Here is a 20,476-nt window from a genome sequence, read left to right on the forward strand (position 1 = left end):
AAATTAGTCATAAATAGATTAGTTAACTATCATAAGCGAGTCATAAAAATTTTTTATTTTTTGATTTATTTATTTTTATTTTCTATTTCTTGTTTCTTTCTTTAATTTTTTTTCTTGAAGGGGTATGCAAGGGCCGTAAAACCCTCGCCAAATATGGGCAAGGGTCGAACCCTCACCCGCGACCGATGAGGGCTACAAAACCCTCATCAAATTTGGGCAAGGGTAGGGTGGTCCTCTTTCGTGACCAGCGAGCGTAAGTTGGTGACCCTCGTCGACTTTGAAAAAAAAGAAAAATAAAAAATAAAAAGGAAAAGGAAAATAAAAGAAAAAAAATTAAAAACAACATAATTTTTTAATTATAAAAATAGTCCACAATGTTTTAGTAATATTATTTTTTAACAATCCATAAGTTTTGCTAAAGTAGATTAAATATGAGTCGGGTCCGGTATAAGTTGTTATATTTGTACAACATGAAAATGGATCAACTCGAGTTCAATGAATCAATATAAGTCGGGCCATATTTGACCCGATGCAAACTTGACCCAACCCGACCCACCTATTTGATACATTTAATCTCAATATCATTTGTGTCATTTGCCCTAATTAATTTACTTAACAAAGATGCATCTATCAACACAATTCAACATTTCAATTCTAAATAGTAGTTGGTAGAGAACCGTTTGATTTTTTTTTTTTTTTTGGTCGGAAGAAAATTTGTCATTTCACTTCAAGCAGAGAAACAAAATTTCAAGAAAAAGATGCAAATAAAACAAAGAAAGTAAATCTAAAAGATAAATCAACTTAATATACCTTACATAGACTTGCTCATTTTCTAACATAGCATCAAAGTACCACCGGCGGTCGATCACCGAATCTCCCATCAACATCGGTGATAAGCACAGGCTAAGGTTTCTTTCTCTAATAGTTATGGCTTTGTTAAAAAATGGTGTGCGCTAGGTTCCGCATCCCCAGTACCATCACCGTATAGAAACAACAATAATCCTAATAGGTTGAAAAAGTATAGAAAACGCCTTCCGGATCTATCTAGATCGGAATAAAAGAGCATTCAAATCTAAATCGAGTTTTACATCGAGAGAAATGCAAAAGAGATATCAATTGACCACAAAATTAATTTCAAATAAGCCAACCGCTAATACATAAGTAGAAGAGCCTCGTAGACTGTTGAAACGCTCAACCATTTACGGTAGGTATCGAAAGCCGAGCGAGAGAGCAGATCTGGAATAACAGATCCTTCCGAAGAAGCTCAACTTCGAATTTTTAGAAAACTCTCTAGAGTGGACGACTTCTCACGAAATCAACGATTTCTTCTTATGGATGAGAATATAGACATAAAGAAACAAAGAGAGAGAATGAGAGAGGAAGGGAGAGGGGAGGGAGAAGAGAGGATGAGATCCCTTCCTCTCCCTCAGAAAACACGCTGCAGGAGGAGCGACCCTCTTTCAGAGTTTTTTCCCAAATTGGTGCGGGACAAAGGAATTTCCATTGATAAACGATTGTCGGTAGGGGTGGCCAGTTCTGGTTCCACGAAAAGGTGGAACTGGAACCGACCGTTGAAAATTTCGGTTCCGGTTCCGGTTCGGAACCTGCGGTTCATTCCGGTTCCTTTTTTAATTTTAATTTTTAAAATAATAAATAATAAAATAAACATAATAAATTATAAAATATAAAATATAATGAAATTGTACATTATAATAAAATATGGGGAAACAAAAGAGAGAGGAGGAATGGGCTTGAACTTAATGAATTATCATTAAGCGCTTACATATTTTCTTAGGGATAGAAGAATCAAAGCCCATGTAATTTTTTTACCTTTGATAACCCCAACTTACCTCATCGTCAATCGTCGCTACCCGTTGTGGTACCCGTGGCGGTGGTATCTCCAATATCATCGCTAAAAAATTTGTGTCCACGATCCAGCTTTTGGTGTCGATATTTCGCCCTCGTCCAATCGTCGACACAAGCTTGAGCTTTCACGGACTCCAGGCTTAATCTTGAACGGCGAGAGTCCAAAATTAATCATCCAGCGCTAAATGTTTGTTCAACTGCAACCATTGAAGAAAGGGTTGCTAATATTCGACGAGTGATGAGGACGAGAACTGGATAATCGATTTAGTGACTCTTCCACCACTTCAGGATTTCGAAATCTGTACTATGTTCTGCATCACGAAACTCAAATTGAGTGGTTAAATATTTTTCTAATTTAGAAATACTACATGTTGCCCATTTTTGTTTTCTTTGCCTACTCTTGAGCATATTATACCCTCTATTAAGTGAACTACCACCTTCGCTACGTGAGGCGGTAGATTGTAAAGATCCGGAATCACTTAAACCATATCTACTACAAAATTCTCCATATAATACTACTATAGATTCTTTAACATCTCCTAGTATATTTGAAATATCTATTGAGTCTTCCAAATGTAAACAATCATGATAATACGCATTCAAATAATCTAGTAAAGCGTCTAATTTAATACGTGGATAAAAAATAATACTAACTAAATAGACAAGAGGAATTTGCAAATAATAATGTAACCATTTTTCTCGCATTACTAAAATAGTTTGAGCTAATTCGGTATCATTTTCATATTCACTAAAAACACTACCAATATTAACACACTCTATTAAAAATAAATGCGTAGTAGGATAATACATACCGGATATAAGTCTTAGTAGCATCATTAAAAATTTTCAAAAAATCTAAATTTTTTTTGTAAACGTCCCAATGTTAAGGAAGTAAAGTAATTTCGGGAATATTTTGTGAAATAAATATACATAATAAATCTTTATAATCAAAAGTTTGGAAGCAATCGTACGAGAATTCCAAGAGTCGGAATATCTTTGGAAATCTTCTTACCCTTCTCCCATTTTGTTTACAAAATTTTCCCATGATTTCATAAAATGGGGACGACTCCATAAAATTTAATTGACCATTTATTGAGCGGAGAAGTGTCAAGAGTTGTAAACCATCTTGCACACATAAATTTAAAACATGACAAGACATCTAATGTGAAAAATTGTCCACCAAAAGTGAGTTTGCAAATATTTTCTAATTCGGGAATAGAAGCGGTATTTGCAGCGGCATTATCAAAACCAATTGAAAATACTTTATTTATCAAATTATATTATTCTAAAATTTGCCTAATTATTCTATAAATATTATGAGCCAAATGTCTTTCATCAAAAACTCGGAATGCAATAAGTCTTTTTTGAATGGTCCAATCGTCACCTATCCAATAACACGTGACACCCATATAATAATGAATTTGCCAAGGATCACTCCAAATATCACTACCTATATGCACACGTCCATTGAATTCCGCAAAAATTCTGCTAAAGATTTTTTCCTTTTTATAAAGATGAAAAACTTCACGGTTAAGAGTATTTTTGGAATAGTTGGCACTTGGGAACCAACGAGTATTTATCAAATATTTCATATTAAAATTTTCACCGGATTAAACGGAGCATGATCAAGGGCAACATATTCGGATAATGTTTGTTTATAAAGTGCATCGTGTAACGGAATATAGGATAAGGATTAGAAGTGGCGTACCCAGAAATTTGTTGTTGCGTATTTCGATCCTGCTTGGTTGGATGTTTTTCATCAAATGCCGACGGAATGTTCGTAGCCGTCTCATTTGTAAATTTATATGTTTGAGAACAATATTTACATTTTATATTATGCTTACCTTCGCCTTTATCACGACTTGTAGTGTAGTACAGTCGGATGTATTATCTCGGCCCTTCGTTCCGGCTCATTTGCCGTTGGCGTTTCTTCACACCGTGGGAGGATGAAGACTTTCTTGTATTGGGATGTGCTCGACGTTCGAATCGGGACATAGTTGATATTATCGTCGTCGTCTTCCCAACATGCATACTCACGAGGATCATATTCGGAATGGGATGCTCGGAATCTCCCATAGTCATCTTGCCTTTGTGTATTTGCCCACTTGATTTTGAGAGAATTGATCGGAAATCCGATTGAGAGAATTTGAGCGAATTGAGAGGATTTGAGAGAATTTGAGAGAATTATTTAGAGAATTTGTGAGAAAAATGAAAGGGGGAGCATTGTATTTATAGAATAATTTAAAATAATTTTTTTTTCCAACGCAAAGAGCCTTTGGGAGGGTGGGCCCGGCGAGCCCAACGGCTCTATCCCCACCCTTCTTTTTTTTTTTACGGTTTGACGGCGTTGCGTTCCACGTTATGGAACCGTGGCCCTCGGGCCTCCTTATGATTCACCGTTCATCCCAAATCTTCAATTGTCGGTATGAAGTTCTAGGAGAATATCCGCAGCGGAGTCCATGCTTTTCTTGTAAATTTTTCATGGGACGGGACGGGGACCATCCTCGTTAGTTGTTGTAACTTTTCTTGCTTTGACTCAATTGATATATAAACTAAAGCATCTTTCATTTTCTTTCTGGAAAAGTTTTAGTTTTTCGTCTATGTACTTTCACGATTTCTCCAATCAAATCTCTGTACTTTTATTCTGTCTGATCAGTGCCTCCTATTTTTCAGAAATTTTCTAATCAAGTCCATCTTACATCAAATCCGATCAAATTTAGCTGACTTTACGCTAAGAAGATGCCAAAGTATCGTGCAAATAAATATTGAGGAGTCCACGTGGTCCTGTATGAAAAAACTTGGGATAAGCGACCAATTCCGTCTTAATCTTCCTTAATACTTTGACAATTTATCAATTTAGTTTTAAATTTTTCAATTGTTTATTTAGGCCGAAATGATTGCATCGTCAAAAGGTTTAAAACTAAATTTGCACAATTGAAAGACTTATAACTAAATAAGCAAAACGTCACAAAACTTAGGACTAAATTGACATAACTGAAATTTTTAGGGAGGAGTTGGCCGCCGTACAATATGTTTATAACTTTTTGGACAATTTTTCCAAAAATCTTGTCTTCCTGTTGATTTTACATGAGTTTCTCCTTTTCTTTTATTTACTTAGTGGTTTTGGAAATAATTGCAAGGAAAACTATTTCTGAAAAATTATTTTCTGATTTTTGGTGTTTGGATGGAAAAATGAAATGAAAATGTTTGAAAATTCACCTAGATTGAGATATTTTTAGAAAAAGAATTCGATCAGAGAAAAACTCATAAGTATGGACAAAAGATCTTCCTATGTTATACTTTTCAATTCTTGATTTGCGAGGAAAAATATTTCTGAAAAATTATTTTTCGATTTTCAATTTTTGGATGGAAAAATGAAATGAAAATATTCAAAAATCCACCTAATTTGAAATTCATATATTTTTAGAAAAAGAATTCGATAAGAGATAAACTCATAAGTTCTACTCTATTAGATTCATTATTCGGCGATAAGTTAATTACATAAGTTAAATTGACATTTGCCCAACTCAAATTAGATTGACATTTGCCCACTCAAGACGGTGCATTTTAGATTCTCCTCAGCACTCAATAGCCCAAAGAACGGCTAGACATGGAGAACCGATTATTTGGACGAACGATAATCAAATCTCGTCGTCCGTGAAACTTATTGTTTCTAAATTTTGAAAATTTATTTCTAAATTCGGCGAGAAAATTCGAGCCACATAGGATTAACTAACAATAATTATGGCAGAGGCTGACGGTAGTAGAATTGAACAAAAATAAAAATTAGGGACTTTTTATGAGACAGAAAATTTTTAAATATAATTGGGACATATTCTAAATTTGAAGTTTGTCTATGTATTAGGTCGGTACAATTTAGATAAAAGTAAAAGTTATGGATTTTTTATGAGATAAAAAAATTGAATATAATTAGGATGTATGCTAAAGTTGAATTTTTTTTTTTTTTTTTGGTATTAGGCCAATTCGAAAGTGATACAAAACATCTTGTGAATGTTAAAAATATTATTTTTCGATAGCATGTTCAACATAATATAATGCTTTACACTAACACAATTTAAGTGCCTCCAGCGAGAAATTTCGGCAAAAAGATTGCTAACTTTTTAATTAAATGTTAATGCCATGGATTCTACATTAAAAAAAAAAGTCAACGTGGACGATGAGGCGGCCTTTAATCACAAAACGATGCCGCTTTAAAGCCATTTAATCTCTCTTTCCGACCAAAAGAAATTAAATAATAAATCTCTCTTTCTCTCTCGTTCTGGCTCATTCAAGCATTGTTCGACAATTTGAAGCAAAGATGTCGTGGTTTGAAGGGTAGCCTTGTTGTCGACTCCTTCAGGTTGGCAAAGTTGTCGTAGTTCGTGACGACACGTCGAGCGTTTGGTGATTGGCGTCGACGAAGAAGGATCGAGCGAGCGCCAGGAACTCCGAACCCTCGGATCAGAAGAAAAGGGGAGAAGAGAGGCACGGCCGGCGAGATTCGAAGCAACGGACGACATCAATCGACGGTGGCGACAACGTTCGGCGAGTGATGGAGATAGTTTCCTTTCTTCTGTCGAACTCTCTAGTCTACCTTCACAGTGGACCATATTTCACTAATAAATATGTTCTCCTTTGCTTCAACGTCGTAATCGAACCCAAACCCACAAATCCATGGATCCTGCCGACCCGAGGAATTACCCATTCCTTGGCTTCACTCTCTACCCAATCGAGCCGAGCCGATGACGCCCGCAACCTGTTCGACAAAATGCCTCACTTGACCAACCTGAAGGTTGCATCTTCCCTCGCCCTTCCGTCCCCGCCAACATACTCCAGGCTCAGACCCTCCTCCATGCCCTCGGGTATGATGAGATGACCTCAGCTAAATTGGTGGCTTTTGAGAATTAGGGTTTATATTTGAGCAATTTGGGGGAAAGCCTGATTGTCCAATTTAGGGTATATCTTCGTGGCAAAACATCTAAGCCACGTCATTTAGGGAAATATATGCTAACTTTTCACATCGCGAGCTACATCAGCTTGAGAAATTAATAAAATATGGCCGCGTCGGATTTTCAACAACCCAAATAGGAGTTGGCAAGTGATTGCTTTTTTTTTAAGTCACTCAAGTGATAAAAAAAAAATTTAACACTAAAGTGGGCGCCGTACGAAACTTTTGACACGTCTACTTTCTCATCCCTCAAAAGACTCAAAACTGTGCATTGCGCAATATAACTCCCACCATATGTAGGCATGTTCCGATGAGCTTCTTGAATGGTAACCTTTAATGACTGTTATATCGCATTTTTATTATAGTTAGCATTGTAATGATCTAACTCCGTATCGGGGAGCAGTCATTATGATGGGCTAATGACAAGCATAATCACTAGTAACAGTTTGGCATCATAAGGACGTATCATATAACTTGAGATCTAATTACAAAGACCTAATGCCTATTCAAACGAGCAGCATAGCGATATGTTATAGGCATTTCAGTTTTCATTTCGACAACATGACGACCTAGAAACATTCATTTTTCAACTATTTAAAGGACGACATAACTTTCAACCGAACAAAAAAGGTATGACTATAACTTTTGACCAAAAAAAGGTTGGACTATAACTGCCTATTCTAGATGCTAGAGTCTACACGAGCATTACGACATCCTAACAAGGCAGTTGAGACAAACCTTCATGCCTACACATGCATGCGAAAACAAGAGAAAAGCCAAGAATCGAACTAGACTAAGAGTTCGGCCAAAAAAAAAAAAAAGGCTAAGAGAAAATCAACAACAAGAGGTCAAGATTAAACTCACCCGACCTCAAATGCATAAACTAGGGGTGTATATACGCACTCCGACACACCTTGAGTTGAGGCTTGCTTTTCTCTAGCTGTATATTCTCTATCCAGCGATCGATTCACATAATCTTTGCGCCATTCAAATGCTTATACTAAGATTTTTCCAATGAGCCCAATATCGTTAGGCGAGACCTAGGATTTCTTCCTACCGACGCTTAAGTCTTGGATGCATTAAACTAGGCATAAACTAAGCGTCGTTTCGATGACCGAGCAGTTCCAAAAGGCATTATTTACCATGACTTAGAACTTTGGAAAGTTTCATTTGAATCTAAGGCTTCTAGTTATGGTTTTGAGTTTTGGAACTTTTCTTTTGGGTATCGAAAGGTTGACTAAAGTTTGACAAGCATTAACCCCCTAATGTGACATTCGCTCAACTTGATTTTTGTTGTGCTAGGATATTTGCGGCGTAAGGCCATGAATGTGGGATGCCTAATAATCATTTAACCGGAATCAGAAACGCAACACGTATATGGGAGAAGAACGCGTGTACCTTTATGAGAATCCGTCGAAAAACCGATGCGGAATGTCGAGGAATCGAGACTCGAGCGCTTCCCCTCTATTTCCTCTTATTTATGCTGGTTAAATGAGATAACCATCGTCGGAACAAAGAGGTAGTTCTGATTTCTGCACGTGAGGGCTAGAGGGGGTGTCTTGAGCCTTTATATAGAGTTTTTGGCACGAACCATTTCATCATGGGTCGTGCCTTTTTGGTCTACACTAAGCCAGCCCATTTTATAACTAATTAAGAACATGTATCATGCTTTAATGAATTAACTTATACTTTAATTTCAATTAATGTAGACCACACTAGGATAATTATAACATTCTCCTACTTGGGCTATATTAATTGAAACTATGCTATATGTACATATCTTTATGTTGGTTTTGTGATTATTTTTAATAGTCAATCCGATCCTATAAAGTTTTAAACATCGAAACTTGGCGTAACTCGTATCAATAGACATAGAGCCTTCCATGATCACAAATGTCTTTAACTATATTGACATGGATTTAATATGACAATGTAGCAAACGCCAACACTTCACATAATAGTGATGCAGTATGTATCATCCTCTTTGTTAGCCACATTCTCTTTCCTTATGTGTCGCTAATCTTGATGTGCCCCCAGAGATTATCTTTATGGTTCCAATGAACCTACATATGTCTTATCCTTATAGTTAACTTTACTTATTGTATAACAAGACATATCTTTAAGGCTAACAACTAAATGTCCTTAGCCTTTACTCAAGGTTTACACATACCTTGAGATTTTCACCAAATATATGTATTCAACTTTAGCTCATTCATAAACACTTTATTGCATACAAAAGAGTTTACACATATCAAACATTGTTACTAAATGTAACAAAATAGACTTAAACAATATTAGAGCAAAATAAAACAGCTCCCACTGAATAACAGCATCCCATGATGCTTCTAAGCCCATCATTATAACATGTCGTTCAAATACACAAGGGTGAAGACCTTTGTAAGTAGGTTAGCAACTATATCATCTGTGAAAATATGCTCTAGTTTAATGTCACCATTCTCAATTGTTTTCTTTATGGTCAAAAACTTAACTACCGGATACTTAGACCCCTTGAGACCTCTATTGGTGTTAACAGACAACACTTGGGAAGCCATTGTCACAACACAACTGTGTGGGTCTATCCACAAAACCAAATACAACGAACTCTCTAATGAGGTTTTTGAGCCATATAGTTTGAGAGCAGCCGAAACTCATGCTGTTAACTCCGCTTGTATGGTAGAAGTTAATCTAGATTTCTGTTTCTCATTTTTCCATAATACCTCACCTCTTGCTAACATAATGATTACCATCTTCTTGTCATCCTAATACCTAGCATCCAAATACCTTGCTAATTGCAAGTTCTCAACATGTCTTTAAATCAACATATGTTCCTTTGTCCTCTTTACGTACCTTAAAACCTTCTTGGCAATAATCCAGAGATCGTGTTCTGGATTTGACTAAAATCTACCTGAAATTCCAATTGCAAAAGCAATGTCTAGTCCAGTGAAAACTTAAGCATACATGATGCTTCCAAGTGCACTAGCATACGGTACATTCCTTATTTGAGCTTTCTCAACAATTGTATGAAGACATCGTAATAGAGATCGATATTTCTCAACCCCAATCAAGTGTGCCACTTTGACAGTTACAACTTAATTGAATCCTTGAAAATCTCTTATACCAAAGATATAAACTTTATGCCTCACATCTATTATATACATGTAATCTTAGACTTGATGACATGGGTAATTTGTCTCTCAAATCACATGTGATGCCAATTACTTTGCTCTACTCATTGATACATATTAATGAATTAGCTTTATACATTTTATATGTGGTCACAAACATGTGAGCTTACATTATTATTTTCGAAATCATATGAAAATACAAGAAAAAATGCCCAAAATACCCTTTAAACTACACGTACATAGGGTCTCATATGCATTTTTGCATCCATAAAGGTCTCAAACATGAAAAATTAATGTACCACAATGTAGAGCAAGACCACATGAACTCAATGCCATCCGCCACCCTCCAATCGGAGGTGATACGTGCCCTCACGCATTGCTACAAGTGTTGGCGCGTGAGATACACGCGCGGCACCTGCAATGCACGTGCTTGCACTTGAATCAGTTCGAAATCGGTTCAACTGGTTCCTTGGTCCAACTCCGGACCGGTCCGACTAGTCAATGGGTTGGGTTAAATCAATCAATGGTCAACCGGATCGGTCAACAATCGGGTCGGGTCGTCGGGGTCGATCAACGGGTTGGGTCGGGTTGTCGAATCGGTCAACGGGCGAAACCCGAGTGGGTTAAAACCCGATCACGTGTCGATGATGTCAACGACTATAGTTGACTAAAGTCAGCAGACACGACGCTTCACACATGAGGCGCGTGAAGCCCACGCGCTCGCCTGTCGTAGGTCCATACTGCCGTTTGGCAGCCATAGGTAGCCGGTGACCACTCGAAATGCTCGTCTCTTTGAGCCCTATCCGAATATATGATCAAAATGAAATTTTACCGAACTAAAATGCACAAAATAGGCATGAACAGTAATGTTCGCCGATGATCGTCGCTTGCCGACTCCACCGTTGAGCGTGGAGTCACGCACGGCGGTTCCCGGCCTCCCAGGAGACATGCGACCACTCATTTTTCTTGTATCAATGAGACGAATCCAAATATATAAATAAATACAATTTTCATTGGATGAAACTAACAAAAACATGTCATAATAGAATGCGTTTCGGTTCTTGGTTAAGTAGCTCTAATACCAAATGTAAGGCTACAAATGTGGAATGCCCAATAATTGTCTAACCGGAATTAGAAACACTACACGTATAAGGGAGAAGAAAGCGTGCATCTTTATGAGAATCCATTGAAAAACCGATGCGTAACGTCGACGAATCGAGACTCAAGCGCTTCCTCTCTTTCCCTCTTGTTTACACTGGTCAAATGAGATAACCATCATTGGAACCAAGAGGTATGTTTTGATTTCTGCAAGTGAGGGCTAAAAGATGGACTTGAGCCTTTATATAGAGTTTCTAGCACGGACCATGGCATAACGGGTCGTGCCTCTTCAGCCTACACTAAGTCGGTTCATATTATAACTAATTAAGAATATGTATCATATTTTAATAGACCAACCTATACTTTAATTTCAATTAATGTAGACCACACTAGGATAATTCTAACATGCGATCCTTAGTTTCGGGACACACAATTAGAATTAGGAAATCACAAAATTCTAGATATTGTGAAAAATGGGCCACCGGTCTCAAAGAGTAGAAAATTAATTGTTGAATTTGGGTGACAAGAAAGACATCAAAAGATTCTTTTGATGTGCGGAACACTTGAAAATGAGTTTTGGACCTTGTCTTCCCGATCAATTGTAAGTAAACTCTTGTCTACCTTAGATCAAAGTTAATGATTTTATGAAAAATGGGTCAAAAATATGAGATGACAACAACCTTATAGAGGAAGTTCACCCCACAGATGGAATGGATGACTCCCCATATGTTGGTAGGGTGCAATGAAGTCCAATGCAAGAGAGCCCAAGTCCGAGCCCATCAATATGTCCAGTTAGACCTGCCTTCAATCAAAAGTTTAATTATAAGCCAATTGAGATATGATAACTGCTTCATACTACACTGATTTTTTAATATGGGACTCCTCTAACACAACTTACACGTGCATCCTAACACTATGAACTTGGCAAGAGGAGACCCTATGATTTATCAATTTTATTAAATTTCAAGTTTTTGTTTTGGGGCCAATTCCAAGCCTTGGAAACCAGAGAGAAATATTCTGGCAAAATTTGGAGTTGAGTTGACATTTTTAGCTAATTAGACGAGATATCGGGGAAGTTTATAGAGGCAATTTGATCTATTTCGGGCAAGATTCATCAGTTAGCCTCATGTTAACATTCTGGTTGAGAGCAAAGCAAACCTTGCAACGACTATAATGAACTAGCGTGAGACTCCAATATGGAAATCAAGTCCGGAGATCATAGACACGGCATCAAAATGTAGTTTGAAGAGCGAGGAAGTGATTAAAACCGCTCTCTACTTCGTTTCTTACATCTCTCTCGCTTGTTCTTTGAGAAAAACTAAGTGATTTTGATTGTTGTATTCCGAGAGGGTACAAGTGAAATCATTCTAAAGAGTGCCCTGAATGGTTGAGCGAAATCTAGGTACTTGCAGAGCGAGCTAGAACCCCTCGTGGAGAGACAACTTCATTTGTATGCTAGTAAAGGCTTCAATGTCACATTAGTTGATTTTAGCCTTGATTTTCAGTTGTCGGAATTGAGAGAACGGAGTAGGCCGAATGAAAAATGCCATTTTGTTGTTTGAAATCTCTTCTATTCCTTCCTCTCTTTATATTTCTGTGGATAGAAGATGTATGCTCTGCATTTGTAGTACTTTGTTCATAAACTCAGTTTCATCCTCTATGCATGGTTTTGCACCACAACAAAATTAGAATCTCTTCTACCGTGCTGGATTCGGAGCTTCGGGAACAACAGGAGCAAAGTCAAAGCAGTCAGAGAGAAGGACACGAATCTCCCATGGAGCAGAGCTTGGGTTGCATATAGCTTTTACCACAGTGAGATAGACAGTAAGATTGTTGGCTCTTTCAATATTTCACACGTGTTCAGACAAGAAAAGGGACATAACATAATATAAGGTAAGAATCGAACGTACCGAGGATAAGGTACAATATAGCTCGACGATGAGAATGGAAATGTATAGAAAGTATACATGGGACATCAAAGAGACAGACGAACTCCAAAACAGCTCAGATTCAAACTCAGCTGGTCGTCGTCGTCGATCCCGGGTCTTTATTACCTCAAAAAAGCTCACTTGACCTTGAGATCGGATAAGTGACGGAGCGTCGGACAGAAACTCCTCTGTGCTCGCTAAAAAATTCGTTAACATGTATGATTAGTAAATGAAAATGCAGTGTCTACACAAGTATTTCGAGAAAAAATGTCGACTCTATACAAGAAGAATCCCACCCGGATCGCCCCCAACCACTTCACAGAACTCCCAATCCAAGTTCCTCAGCAAGACCTGCTTGAGCAAATCAAGATCCTCCCTGCCTGCCAGTCCTTTTTTGCTGAATAGAACCCCTGGATACAACCGCGCTCTTGGCCTTGTTGGTTTGAGAAATCGAATTGGGATCCGCCCGTTCGAAGTTTGGCTGCGGAGAGGTCTTCGCTTAGCACTCTCGACGCGGTTGTCCAGAACAGGTGAGCTCATCGGTTCGAATTTAGGACTGCAGAGAGGTCATCACTTAGCATTTGCTCTTGACCCGGTTGTCCAGAACCGGCAAGCTCATCGCCCGCTGCTCCGGAATGCTACAGGTCTCGTAACTCCATTCCCACAAAACTTGATACTCGCACTAGTACTACTGCTGTTGTGTATGAGCGGAGCATGTATTGCAAAGACCGAGTCTATCCGACCAGGTCGTACCATACTATGATCGAATCTGTCGTTGATGAATACAGATTTTTCTTTCCAATGAACGGGTTTTAAGGAAACGACGGAAAAATCTGCGAAAGATTCTACCTTTTCGTCTCACCGAGGTGCCATGGACACGGAGAAATCCACAGTCAAGCCAAACTTCTCAGCCCACGCCTTGGACTCCAAGTACAGCTTGGAGATCACGGCGCTGACCTGGCTCATGTCCGGCCTCCTCGCCGCCTCCTCCTCCACGCACTCCAGCCCCAAGCTCACCATCCTGTCCGCCACGTCCACCGGGTACGAGTCCTTCATCCTCGCGTCCACCCACCTCCTCACCTTCCCTCCCTCCACCGCCTCCCTTGCGCTCTCTATCACGCTCATCCTCTGGTAACCTCCGCCGCCGCCGCCGTCCTCCCTGTCGAAGCAGTACCGCAGCGCCTCCTCCCCGCTCAGCAGCTCCAGCATCACCACCCCGAACGCGAACACGTCCGACTTCTGCGTCGCCACCCCCGTGACCAGGTACTCCGGCGACATGTACCCTCTCGTGCCCGCCAATTTCACTCCCCTGCTGCTCGTCCTCTTCAAGGTCCGGCTGCCCCCGGGCTCGGAGGCGCTCTCCTCCTCCACCTCTTCGGCCGCCTCGCCGCACAGTTCGGCGGTCCCAAAATGGCAGATCCTCGCGTTCAGCGACGGCTCCGTCACGATGATGCTCGAGCTCTTGATGTGGTTGTGGACGAACCCGGAGCCGCCGCCGCCGGTGGAGGAGCCCGCGCAGTGGTGGATGTAGTCGAGGCCGTGGGCGAGGTCGGCGGCGATCTGCATCCGGGACACCCAGGACGAGAGAACGGTGAACGCCCGATTCGCCCTGTTCCTCAAGCAATCGGACAGATTCGCGCCCGGAACGAACTCGTAGACCAAGTAGACGAAGTTACCGGAAACCGAGGCGCCCAAAAGCTTGATCAAGCTGCTGTGGTTGCTCTTGGTGATGGCGGAGAGGCGGCGGCTGAGCTGGGGGAGGTCGAGGGGCCGCCTGAGGCGGCGCTGGAAGACGACGGCGTCCCGGCCGTGGAGGGCGCAGCGCCAGGAGGAGGAGGAGGAGGAGAGGCGACCGGAGAGGAAGTTGTTGGTGGCGAGGCGGAGGTCGGAGAGGGTGTAGATGAGGGGGGTTGTCGGGCAGGAACCGCTTGATCTTGGACAGGGACTGTCGCCGGCGGGCGGAGAGGGAGGAGGAATTGGAGGAGAAGTTGAAGCTGTTCAGGTTGAAGGAGGCGGAGGAGGAGGAGGAGGAGGAAGTCGGAGGTTTGGAGGAGGAGGAGGAGGAGGAGTTGAAGGATTTGGAGGACCGGGCGTGGGCCGGGCCGCCGTGGCCGGGTTGGATCGCATCCGCAGATGCTCTTGATCTGCACATGCTCTGGATCTGCACATGGATAGAGAGAGAGAGAGAGAGAGAGAGAAAGAGAAGGATTTGAAGTGTGGTTCCGATGGATTTTCGAGTTCAACAACCCGATGGATCGCACGAGCGCTCCATCTTTTATTGGGGTCGGGGAGAAGATCTGGAAGAGCAAAAGGCTTTTTGGGCTGGCGGCGAGAAAATGAATTTTCTGTCCGTGGAGGGAGGAGGAGGTTTCGTGAACGTCACTCGCTAATGATGCAAAAGCAAAACCCGAGCTTACCGATGGTGTAATGAAGAATGATTAGACGTTTAATCGCGGAAACCAACAGCGGACTATGTTCAAACTGCTTTGGATCGGAGACTTCTCTGCCCCGCCCAAACGTTTAGATTTTTATCGGCCCGTGGGGCCTACAGGGCGTTTCGCCGGTGTCGGGAGGGATCTCCGCGCCTAAACACTTTGGGCGATGAAAAAGAATTCCGAGCATTCCCATCATTGATTGATAATATGGAACGTAAATGCGGGAAATCTATCCTGTCACATATTCCAAGATCAACTCAAATCACATATGTGCTCTTAATGGAATTATAATAGTTAATCATTATCCTATGTAATAACTATAACGATCTAATTGATCGGATGTATCGGGTCCGTATGCTCCGGGCGAAAGTGATGATACGCGTTCCGAACAACTTAAGCCACGACCCGTCATTATCCTCCGTTCCTCCTCCACCGTCGAAGAACCTCATGCTGACCCAAAACATGTGACAAGGAGAAGGTGTATGACTTTGACTTCAAAATGGGGGGGCACACGAGCCACGCCCCTAGATGGACGATAATCTCCACCTTCTTCGTCATCCTTTACCAACAAATGCCAGGCGTCAAACCTTATCATCAAGCGTTTACAGAGAGCATCCACAAAAATTACTTCAAAATTCCCTTTTTCTTCTTGCGCTATGCGAGAAGCTCTCTCTATTGTTCGCTTGATTAATGAGTTCATTTTACTAACAAGAGAACAAAAAAAAAAAAAAGATTGGATTTGCACACATGAATTTGGATTTAACCAAGCATAGGGTTGGATTTGGGGACGCGAAATTAGACGTGGGGGATCTCGAGACAATAACACAAGGGCCAAAGCATGAATACCGACCGGTGAATCGAGATATTCAAGTGCCTTGCATTGCGAAAAGAAGTAAGCTCCATTCATGTAAGAAGCCAATCGGAGAATCTCATATCCTGGCGATAAAGAATCCGCAACGACTTTCATTTGTAGGGATTGGGTTTAGTGTATCTCAACATGCCTAGGTCGATATTTCCTTTTATTTTGCGGTTGAATATTTCTCTCTTTTAGAAATAACTGAAGTTTATGGGACAAGTAAGTGAGTTCCTATGATAAAAAAAAAAAAAAATTAGGGTTTAGCCGATGTCGGCGCAGCGCGAATTCATGTGAGTCTTAAATCACCTACATGTACATCCAAAAATACAATATACACTGAATGGGACTCTACTATTTGTTTTACCTAGCTCGAGCTCGACCGGACACGCATTATTAGCGCTTGAAACTTGATCGCTCGAGTTCGACCAAGTATTAAATTTCCCGGCTGAAACTCGATTCAATTATGAAAAAAAACAAGATACTCAAGCTCAACTCGACTCGATTTCGGCTCCTAATCAACTTGTGTGAGGCTTGCATAGATCAACTGTTATTTCTTGTATGTTTTGATTAATCTAAATCATGCATGCACGTGAACACTGAAGCTTTCGTGACATACATATACATACACACCATATATTTTTCATAATTTAGTAATGGAATTTGAATTCGCGGGAAAGCAAAAAACTATTATTTATTAGAATTCTAATTCTAAACAAGCAAGCCACCCGAGGTCGAGCTAAGTTAACGAGCATGAGCTGGACTTCGATTTCTCCCCTATACGAATATAAAGAATCCGACCACAAACGAGAGCAAGCTAACCAACTTCTAGAAAGGAGGGATATTTTATAGTACGCTAGTATTATTTGGGAAATTATCCAAAAAAATCTAATGTAATTGTGTCAATTCAATCCTAAATCATTTTTTTCGCCTATTCAATCATCTGACCACCTTTTGCCGGTCGGCATTGACGTAGGAAATTTTAATAATAATATTTTTCCTTTCTTTCTTTTTTTTATTCTCATTCTTGCTCCAGTCGGTTGTCGAGCTAGAGACGAGGGCCGGTGAGGGCGAGGCCGAGCCTCGCTAGTGGCTAGTGAGGTTGCCCTCGCCTCTGGCCCATTGCCAATCTGATGATTGGTTGGAAGAAGAAGAGGAAGAAAAAAAAAAACAAAGAAAGAAAAAAGGAACTAAAAAAAGATTATTGAAAATTGCAGAAAAAAGCAACTGAAAAAAGTTTAAAAAAATATTATTGAAAATTGTCATGTCTATGTCAGCCAGCTAAAGTTGGCCGGAATGACTAAATTAGCACAATTGCAATAGGTTTAGGATTTTTTTAATAATTATTTCAATATTATTTAGCTGTAGAGCTTTGAAAAAAATTGAAATTCAGATAAATTTGGTAAACTCGATAGGGATCATCTCAAGTATTTCTCCTTAATTTATTCTGGGAGAACAAATCCCTTTGGTTGAATGTAAATCACCTACAATAAGTCCAAACTTCCCTTTCTTCATATGCTTTTTAAATCCCCATCATATTACTGCGGCATACCTCCAAAAATGGGCGCCTCTACAAAATCCAAGCGCCACTCAGAATGGATTGGCTATCCATACTCGATCTGTGAGATGCCGATTCTGTGAGATTTTGACACTTAATCCGGTCTTTCAACTAAGTGTGCAAATATTTAATTGGGGGGCACATGAGGCCTGATAAAATTTGAACTCGGGATTCTTATGTTCTGATACCATGTGATATTTTGTGAAGTCATTACGGAATTGTTCTAAAAACTTAAATTGTATGATAAAAGCGTGGCTTGAGTTCGATTGTTTACTCTTGTCCTAACCCGTTAGTTCTTGGATATAATCTGGAGTCGAAGGAAAACGCAAGAGACAACCAAGATGTAGACAGTATTATACATTGACGATGATGCTGTGTATCGTATACGCCCGGCCCGACAAGAGAAAGTTACGTGCGCTTGTTTTGATGAGCTGTTCTCGCAGGACTTCTAGATTGGACAGTATTTATGGGGTTTTCTTTATTTTATTTGCGAGTGCCTTTCGACTTTTTCAACCATCCAAATGAATTTGAATTTTCTTAGACGTTGAATTCCGTATCGAGGACTTGTTTGATTGATATTTCAAACTCGAGACTTTAAATTTTATAAAGGAAAAAGTCACCAAAATTACTTAATTATGCCCATGTAAAACATTTATCCCAAACTTCATTTTGTGACAAAAAAATCTAAACTCGTACCCACATGATACATTTCTCTAAATTTATACTCGTGTGACATATTTAACACAAATTTGTATAAGTGTGACATATTTATTCCAAATTTTTTGTTATGACACCAAAAATTCTAAACTTGTATCCGTATGTAAAAATTTTGGAATAAATGTGTCACGTGGACATAAATTTGAGATTTTTTATGTCACAAAAAATAAATTAGAGGTAAATGTGTTGCACGGTACAAATTTGGAATTTTTTATGTTAAAAACAAGCTTAGGACAAATATATCACAGTGAATATAGTTTAGGGTTTTTGGTGATTTTTTCTCTGCTAAAAAAGTGCTCAATGAATATTTCTAATATGCTCGAGTCTCACATCCGATGTAAGACCCAACTTGTTTTACACGGATGAACCCTCAATAAAAAGGTTCGACCAAACGAAAAATCCCTCAATAAAAAATACTCACAATTATGGAAAAAGTGTCAAAAAATCCTAAACTTATTGCGTTGTGCCAATTCAATCTTAAATATTTTTTTGGAGCCAATTTAGTCCTAAAATTTTTGCATTAGTGCCAATTTAGTCGTAAACCTTTTATTGGTACCAATTTAGTTCTAAACTTTTTGCATTTGTCTTAAACCTTTTGCATTAGTGCCAATTCAGTCATAAACCTTTTATTGACACCAATTTAGTCTTAAACCTTTTGCATTTGTGTCAATTCAGTCCTAAATCTTTTATATTTGTGTCAATTGAGTCGGTCAAGCCAATTTTGGCCGAAAATCTCTGATGTGGAGGTCGATTGTTCTACGTGGCTCGGCTAGCGTTAACGTGGACATTTTTTAATGTTACTTTAATACTTTTGAATATTTTTTTTTCTTCTTTTTCTTTTCTCTCAGCTTTTCTTAATAATAATTATCAAAAATATTATTAAAAGCATTTAAAAATATTTTTAAAAAAATCCATTTCACCGCCAACTGTGCCATGTTAGACAATCGACGTAAACGTCAGCGATTTCTGTCCAAAATTGGCGTCATTAACTCAATTAACACAAATACAAAAAAGTTCATGAGCGAATTAGCATCAATGCAAAAGGTTTATGACTAAATTGACACTAATAAAAGGTTTAAGACTGAATTCGTATCAAAACAAAAAGTTTATGACTGAATTGATACAAAAAAATGTGTAAACCTTGAGTGATGGCTAGGGCATTTATCTTTTAGCTATATACATATGTCTTATTACACATAAAACACAGTTAACTATAAAGATAAAATATATGTGAGTTCGCGAAAATCATAAGGATATTCTCTATTGTCACATCGGGTTTCATGACACTTAAAGTAAGAGAATAGTGACCGACAAAGATGATAATATATAAAGTTTCTCTATTATTTGAGATGTTATCCATTTGCTATACTACCATATCAAATCCATATCAATAAAGTTAACGGTATTTGTGATCATGGATGGCTTTGTCTCTTCTAATGTGATTACTGCCAAGATTCAATGTTTAAGATTTTATGGGATCGGATTGACCATTAGGAATTATCTCTAGACCAATATAAAATGCACATACGCGATACAATTTTAATTAATATAGCCCAAATGGAAGAATGTTAGAATATATTTTATATGGGTTTTATTAATTATTATTGTAATTGATTATTGGTTTAATTAAGGAAAGATATAAAGTTTCCTAATCCTAGTTGGATACAGGATTGGATAATATGGGCCGAGTTAAACCTTATTTACAATGAGAGGACATATTACAAACTCTGTAAATAGAGCTCAAGTCCCTCTTCTAAACCCTAATATTTACATAACCTTATATAAAGAGTCATTAGAAAGTGATACATGAGAGGCCGTTTCATTGAAGCCGGTGTTTAAATGGGGTTCATAGAAGAGAAACTCTTGAGTATCGGATCGTCACAATTCCACATCAAGAACGATTGATCCGAAATAAAGTGTGCAAAATCCTCTACTTGATTATTGTGAT

General features: G+C 39.1%; 1 pseudogene; it reads right to left on the minus strand.

Moving 5' to 3' along the window:
* Positions 1-13,725: 13,725 nt before the first annotated feature.
* Positions 13,726-15,117, minus strand: LOC115755299 (annotated as a pseudogene).
* Between the last annotated feature and the right edge of the window lie 5,359 nt (positions 15,118-20,476).

Source organism: Rhodamnia argentea, chromosome 8 (genome assembly GCF_020921035.1).
Source record: "Rhodamnia argentea isolate NSW1041297 chromosome 8, ASM2092103v1, whole genome shotgun sequence".
NCBI classification, from domain to species: domain Eukaryota; kingdom Viridiplantae; phylum Streptophyta; class Magnoliopsida; order Myrtales; family Myrtaceae; genus Rhodamnia; species Rhodamnia argentea.